The sequence below is a fragment of the Rhinolophus sinicus genome, linkage group LG07 (genome assembly GCF_036562045.2).
Source record: "Rhinolophus sinicus isolate RSC01 linkage group LG07, ASM3656204v1, whole genome shotgun sequence".
NCBI classification, from domain to species: domain Eukaryota; kingdom Metazoa; phylum Chordata; class Mammalia; order Chiroptera; family Rhinolophidae; genus Rhinolophus; species Rhinolophus sinicus.
In genome coordinates, this window is record NC_133757.1 from 44,435,903 (window position 1) to 44,443,485 (window position 7,583).

Below are 7,583 nucleotides of genomic sequence, written 5' to 3' on the forward strand. Positions count from 1 at the left end.
TACTAGAAGAAACAAGTGCTTCTTTTTTGGCTGGGCACAGTGAACTTTATTGATGGTGCATGACAAGGTATTGCTCCTTCAGCCCCTCTCCTTCTTCATGGAGTCTGGAATGGAAACTGGAATTCAGAAGATTCTCAGTGTGTTGGGGAATCATTCGGGAAAAGGACTCCCCAGTAGCTGAGGACCTTTCCTCCCCTTGCTGGGGCTGGTGGTCCAGCAGGCTCTTACTCCTTGGAGGTCTTATGGACCATGAGGTCCACCACCCTGTTGTAGCCAAACACATTGTCATACCATAAATGAGTTTGACAAAGTGGTCATTGAAGGCAATGCCAGCCCCAGCATCAAAGGTGGAAGAGTGGGTGTCACTGTTAAAGTCACAGGAAATGACCTGGTCCTCAGTATAGCCCAGGATGCCATTGAGGGGGCCCTCTGATGCCTGCTTCACCACTTTCTTGATGTCATTGTATTTGACAGCTTTCTTCAGACAGCAGGTCAGATCCACAACCAACATGCTGAGGGTAGGGATATGGAGGGCCATACCAGTGAGCTTCCCATTCAGCTCAGGGATGACCTTGCCCACAGCCTTAGCAGGGCCAATAGAAGCAGGGATGATGTTCTGGGAAGCCCCTCAGCCATCACTCCTCCTCCAAAGCTTCCCAGAAGGACCACCCATTGTCTTCTGGGTAGCAGTGATGGCATGGACTGTGGTCATGAGTCCCTCCACAATAACAAAATTGTCATGGATGACCTTGGCAGGGGGCAAGCAGTTAGTGGTACAGGAGGTATTGCGGACAATCTTGAGGGACTTGTCATACTTCTCATACTTCTCATGGTTCACACCCATCACAAACATGGGGGCATCCACAGAAGGGGCAGAAATGATGACCCTCTTGGCTCCACTCTCTTGGCTTCAAGTGAGCCCCTGCCTTCTCCAAAGTAGTAAAGACACCAGTGGACTCCACAACTTACTCAGTACCAGCATCATCCCATTTGATGTTGGCGGGATCTCACTCCTGCAAGATGGTAGTGGGCTTTCCATTGATAACAAGCTTCTCGTTCTCAGCCTTGACTATGCCTTTGAACTTGCCGTGGGTGGAATCACAGTGGAACATATAGGCCATGTAGTTCAGGTCAATGAAGTGGTCATTGATGGTGGCAACATCCACTTTCCCAGAGTTAAAAGCAGCCCTGGTGACCAGGCATCCAATACAGCCAAATATGCTCACTCTGGCCTTTACCATCATGTCTCAGGGTCATGCTGGCACTTTATAGGAAGACACAGCTATCTGTCGAATGGAAGGAGCAGAGAGCCAGGGACAAGTTCTTTGAATTCAGACAGATCTGGGTTTGAATTATGGCTCTAATACTTACTCTCTAGGTGATTGATTTTGTATAATTTACATAATCCCCAAGCATCTGTGTGTCATCTGTATAACAAAGGTATAATAAATGAAATGCTGTATTTATTTTAGCAAGATTTCCTATCCTGACTTTACATCTGGTTTCAGAAAAATCTGAGAACATGTGTGCCTTGGTTTGGGTTGCTCTACCAAAATATCATAAACTGAGTGGCTTGAGCAAGACGTTTATTTCTCACAGTTCTGGGAAGTCCATTATGAAGGTGTTGATTTTGTTCTTGGTGAATGTCCTCTTACTAGATTGCAGATGGTCACCTTCTCCTTTATCTTCACAGGGTAGAGAATGGAAGCTCTGATATATCCCCCTTCATTACTTCATCTAAACCTAATTACTTTGCAAAAGCACTGCATCCTATATCATCTCACGGGGGGAAAGGGCTTCAACATATTAATGTTAGAGGAGCACAGACATTTAGTCCATAACAATATGGAAGATGGGATGGTAGTGCATCAAACAGCAATTTATTTACAATGAAGAATTTGGAACTTCTGATGACAGAACATATCCTTTGGGGAGAAAAAATCCAACATGTCAGTATGATTGATTAGGAAGACTGGTTATTATGAAGGGGATGGGATTTGTGGTTCAGAGGACAGTGAGAGTATGTTGAGATGTCTACACCTCCACAATTCACTGGGCAAATGTCTAAGTAATAGCATGATCACAGAAAGAGCTGTTTTAACTTGAAATACTCTCTGACTTTGAAGCACAAGAAGTACTCTTTTGGGACCCACTTTATGAAACTATAACACTAAATAAGCAGAGAGGAAATTCTTTCCACTTCAAAATAAGATAGCTGGCAATTTGATACCTTGAGGATATTGATGCAACTATAAAGGGTGAAAGGGGCTGCTAAATTGATCTCATGGTTTAGTAATTTATTTCACTAAAAATTTTATTTTTTGCATCTGTTATATGTGTTATATTTCCAGGCACAGTGGTGATTTAGGCAGGAAAGAAATATGAAGATAAAACCAGACTTCAAACCTCAGAAGCTTACTACTAAATTTGTTATTTTAAAATATCATATCAAAACTTGAGAAGCATTCCTTTTAATGTCAAGAATAGACAAGGATAATATTGTACTGAAGTTACTGGCCAATGCAATTAGGAAAAGAAATTAATATAATGAATAAACATTGAAAAAAAGATAGCTATTTTCAATAAGTTTGTATGCCTAATATTCTGAAAATATGTGCAAAAATATCAGTAAAATAAGTAAGATAATTTTGTGAGGTGGCTAGCTATAAAATTAATGAAGATAGCAGCTTTCGTGATTAGAAACAATAATGAGAAGTTGTGGTGGATGGAAGAAAAGACAATTTAAAGTACCTAGGGATAAATTTAAGAAGAAAAGTGAAAAATCTCTATGAAGAAAACTGTAAAATAGTAATGAGGAACACGAAAAAATAATCATAGAAACAGGATGGTTTGGAAAGGGAGAAAAAGCTTCATGCACATGACTATACATTTGACTATTGTATTACTTAGGATTCTCCAGAGAAAGAAAAGCAATAGAATGTATACATATATAGGAGGAGATTTATTATAAGGAACTGGATCATGTGATTATGAAGACTGGAGAGTCCAAAATATGCAGTGTGAGCCAGCAGCCTGGAGAGCCAGAACAAAGGATGGTGTGCGTGAAGTCCAAACAGTCTTCTGGAGAATTCCATCTATCTTCAGGAGGTTTGTTTTTTGTTCCATCTACTGTGATGTTTACCCAAAAATAAGATGGGTCTTATACCATACTTCCCCAAAAATAAGTGGGTCTTATGTTAATTTTTGCTCCAAATGATGCATTAGGGCATATTTTCAGGGGGTGTCTTATTTTTTCATGTACAACAATCTACATTTATTCAAATACAGTCATGTCATCTTCTTCTGGAACATCGTCAAAACATACTAAATTTGTCTGTCTGGCTGACGATCCTAACTGGGGCTTGTTTTCGGGGTAGGTCTTATTTTGGGGGAAACATAGTAAGACTGGATGAGGCCCATTCACCCTAGGGAGGGCAGTCTGCTTTACTCAAAATTTGCTGATATAATGCATATGTCATCAATAATGCAAATGTCATCAACCCTTCAAGTTTACAGATAAAATTAACCATCATAAATAGTCTCTTTTTTGTGAATAGTTATTTTTTCCAGCTTATTTGAGATATAATCAACATTAACATTATGTAAGTGTACGTGTAAAATGTGTTGGTTTAGCACATTTATTCGTTGTAAAGTGATTATGACTGTAGCATTATCCAACATCTCCATCAGCTCATACAATTGCCATTTCTTTTGTTGTGGTGAGAACATTTGGAATCTTCTCTCTTAACAACTTTCAAGTAGATAATACAGTATTGTTAACTATAATCACCATTCTGTAGATTAGAGCCCTTGAATGTATTGAGCTTGTAACTGGAAGTTTGGACCCTTGACCAACATCTCCCCTTTTCCCCAGCCCTCACCCCCCTGGCAACTAACATTTTAGTCTCTGCTTCTGGAGTTCAGGTTTAATTCTTAAAAAAGCTTGTTTACCAACATACCTTATATAGCAAACATCAGTAAATCTTGTTTAATAACTGTTACATTAGTTCTTTAAAAGATGGAAACAAGAGTATATGATGTGATATAATCTTTTGAAAAATAAGATGAAAGTGGAACTTATTGGACAAGTATCGTAGGAAAGTTATTTATAAAAGAAGAGGCTTTCACTGCCCTATCCCTTCACTTATTCTTACCTGAAATGCAGATGAGACGCTGGTAGTAAAGCAGCTATTGTGTAACCATGAGGTAACAAGATGGAGGAAATAAGCCCCATTTCCAAGATAACAGAGCAGAAATTTTGACACTACCATGTCACTGACCACATTCTCAAGCCACCATATCAGCCCCAGATTTAATATTTTTCAGTTCTCCTTACATGAACATTAAAATTGATTTAGACAAGTTCATTTGTTAGATTTTCTGTTACACTCAGTTTTATTCATAATTAATATAGAAAAATGTGTTCTTATTTTATTTAGTAAGCACAATTGTCATCAGTTTCCCCTCTACCTTCTCATCCAGGTTGTCCCTTGGGATACTTTAGTTCAATCTAAGTCATTCATCACGTTTCTTTGGTAAATCAGGAAAAGACTTCACAGAGTTTGTTCCCCTGAATGTTCAAGGCATACCTAGACTTATTTCAGTAGTATCCCTTTGAGAAAAGATTCATAAAATCATATAAACATTTTTACATTTTATAACACAAATATTTCTCTATCTCTTTTTCAGAGTCTGAAATGATATCTATCATTTTCATCTGTTCTCCTGTAGAAATGTATTCTTGGCTATAATTCACGTAAACTATAGATATTTGTACTTGGAGATGAATGTGACTTTATGTGATTTTTTTTTTTTTTTCTACAATGAACACATATTCAAAGAAAGTAATCTTTTTTTTTTTTTAAGGGGGGTTCATAAATATATTTCCTGCAGCTTAAGGAATACATGGGAGCCATACAGAGAAGCAGAGAAATTAAAGTATTGCACATTTCCCAACAAAAGAAATAATAAAAATTAGTTATGAACAGACACATTGTCTCTTTCCTGTTAATTTTCCATGTTCAAATCCAGTTAGAAATGCGTTGCCCACTTTTTTTTTATTCCTTACTTTCATCCAGACAATAACTAATGTCCTAATATGCCATAAAGAAAGACTGCTGTCCTGTATATTTTTTTGAAGGATAAAAGCTGAAAAAAGGGTGTAAAAATGATTTGTTTACTTTGGTCCGAGGTAAACTTGCTTTAATTTTTCCAGCTGCATCGCAGCAGTAACTTAAAAGCCTGAGCATGTCTCCCAGTATCATTAAAACTAAACTGGAATTAAGACACAGCCCACTCAATCCATATCATAAAGCAGTCAAGGGAATGCTGATGGTGGTTGAACTACTGATGGTTGGGTTTTATGAACTAATGTCAGATATATCATCAACAATTATGCTGAAAATGAATTGCTGATGCTATGCTTAAACAAAGAAAAGGGCTTCCTTAAAATATTTGCTATTTAAGAAATCACCTTTTCTTTTACTTCATGCCTAAAGCATGGATATTAGTGAGAAAAAATACCCATGAGGGGAGATAGTGTCACATCAGTAGTCTAAATTGTGACATGTGTCAGCCAGATAGAATATTTGGGTTCTACAAAAAATATAGTTAGAACATACCATTTTTCTGGTGGTGATAACATGTTAATGGGAAGTACTTAGCTCTACAAAGGGAACTCCAGCCCTTCAAAAGTGTCTTGAATATTGTAAGTAACCTAGTATTGTCTTGAACCTCTACTTTAAGGTGTGTGTGTGTGTGTGTGTGTGTGTGTGTGTGTGTGTGTATAAATAAGTGGTTATTGAGGGCTAGTCAGTCCAGCATGGCTCTCTGCAGTATCAACAGAATTGATATTAAAATCAAGGGAATCAGTGGTATCCAAAGTCAAAGGAGAAGCTGAGTCAGTGAAATGAACAGGCGCCTTACTTACAACCTAGCAATTTCAATTCTAGGTAGAAAACTTGGGGTACTCGTGCGTAGGAGACATGTACAAGAATGTTCTTGGGAGTATTTTCGTAATAACAAAAGAAAAATGAAAACAACCTCAATGTCATCAATATTAGACTCAATAAATTATCATATATTTATTCACTGAATTGTACGCACAGTGTATATGAATCTGCAATCCATATATGTCAACTGTGAGGACTCCTAAAAATATAATACTAAGAAAAGGAAGCAGTTAGGTTTGAAACCTTATTACATGCTTGTTCACAAATATATAAAGTTTAAAAGCAGACAGTACTAAACAGTATAATTCAAAAGGATGATTAACATGAATTTAAGGAAAATAGGTGCTTCTGGGGAGCGACTGTAAGTGTATAACGAAAGAGAGGTAGAGAAAGCTTCCAAAGGACAGTAAATATTCAATTGGTTAACTTGGTTGGTGGAAACAAGAATGTTTATGTACAAAATTTAAATTATGTACAAAATGTAAAACCCTGTTATTGACTCTCATTTCTTGAGCATTTTCTCATGGAATTTTCACAGTTCATTTCACAAAATATCATATATTATTATTACCTCATTTTATATAGAGGCAAGTTTACACATATTGACCTGGCCAAAGCCACACAGAGCGAATCATTAAAGATAATACAGCTAGCAAATTTAAGAACTGGGATCCAAACCTTGATAATTTGATAGCAAAGCAAATGTTTTAACCATACGATTATAGATCCTCTGAGCCCATTGCCTTATCTAAGCATGATTTTAATGAGGTTGCAATCATATTATATGTTGCATTTGTATGTAACATTGCATTCAGGGAAATACTCTGTGTCATTATTACCTTTAGAAAATATACATATTAATGGTTACATAATATTTTATCCTGTCATACCATACTTTGCTTTAACAATTCAAATGTGGTTTCCAATGGTTTAATATAATAATGTTTCATAAGCATCCTTGAAGTTGTTCTTTATTTTCATAAACTAAATTTGTAGAACTGTGATCTCAGTAAAAAATAGAAACATAATTTTAAAACATTCTGTCTAATTGCTCTCTAGCCTTTATTCACTGATATTCCTACTAGCAGTTTAAGGAGAGAGAAAGCATTTTGAAAGTTTGACGCGTTGTGATCATCACATAATTTGCTGTTTTAATCTGCATACATTTAATAAACAATGGTGTTGGATTTTTATAGTCTTACTAACAAACAATTTTCCCTTTGATGATCTTTGATTAATTTTCTGTAGGTATATTCGCATTTATCTTAGTGTTTGGAGAGATAGTTTTACAAAAAGACACTGACTTTTTTGGTCATAGTTTTCTAAATGTTTTCTTATTCTATAGACATCTTTTCATTTATTTTTGACCTAATATGTTTTGAAATTTTTTCATAGTCTATATGGTTTTAATTATTTAAATATGTTTAGAAAACATTTTCTACCACAAAACGCCGTATATAGACACCTTTTCCTCTTGTCTCTATATTTTTAAAATCATAAGTTCTTATTATACTCAAAGTATATTTTATTGATAGATTTAAAATGAAGAATGTCATTTATTTTTCAAAATTATTTTTTAAATTTCCAGTAGTATTTGAATATGAGGGCTGACAATTAGGTTCATGAACACAC

General features: G+C 36.1%; 1 pseudogene; it reads right to left on the reverse strand.

Annotated features, from left to right (window-relative positions):
* Positions 1–224: 224 nt before the first annotated feature.
* On the reverse strand, positions 225–1,241 carry LOC109447396 (glyceraldehyde-3-phosphate dehydrogenase; annotated as a pseudogene).
* Positions 1,242–7,583: the final 6,342 nt, after the last annotated feature.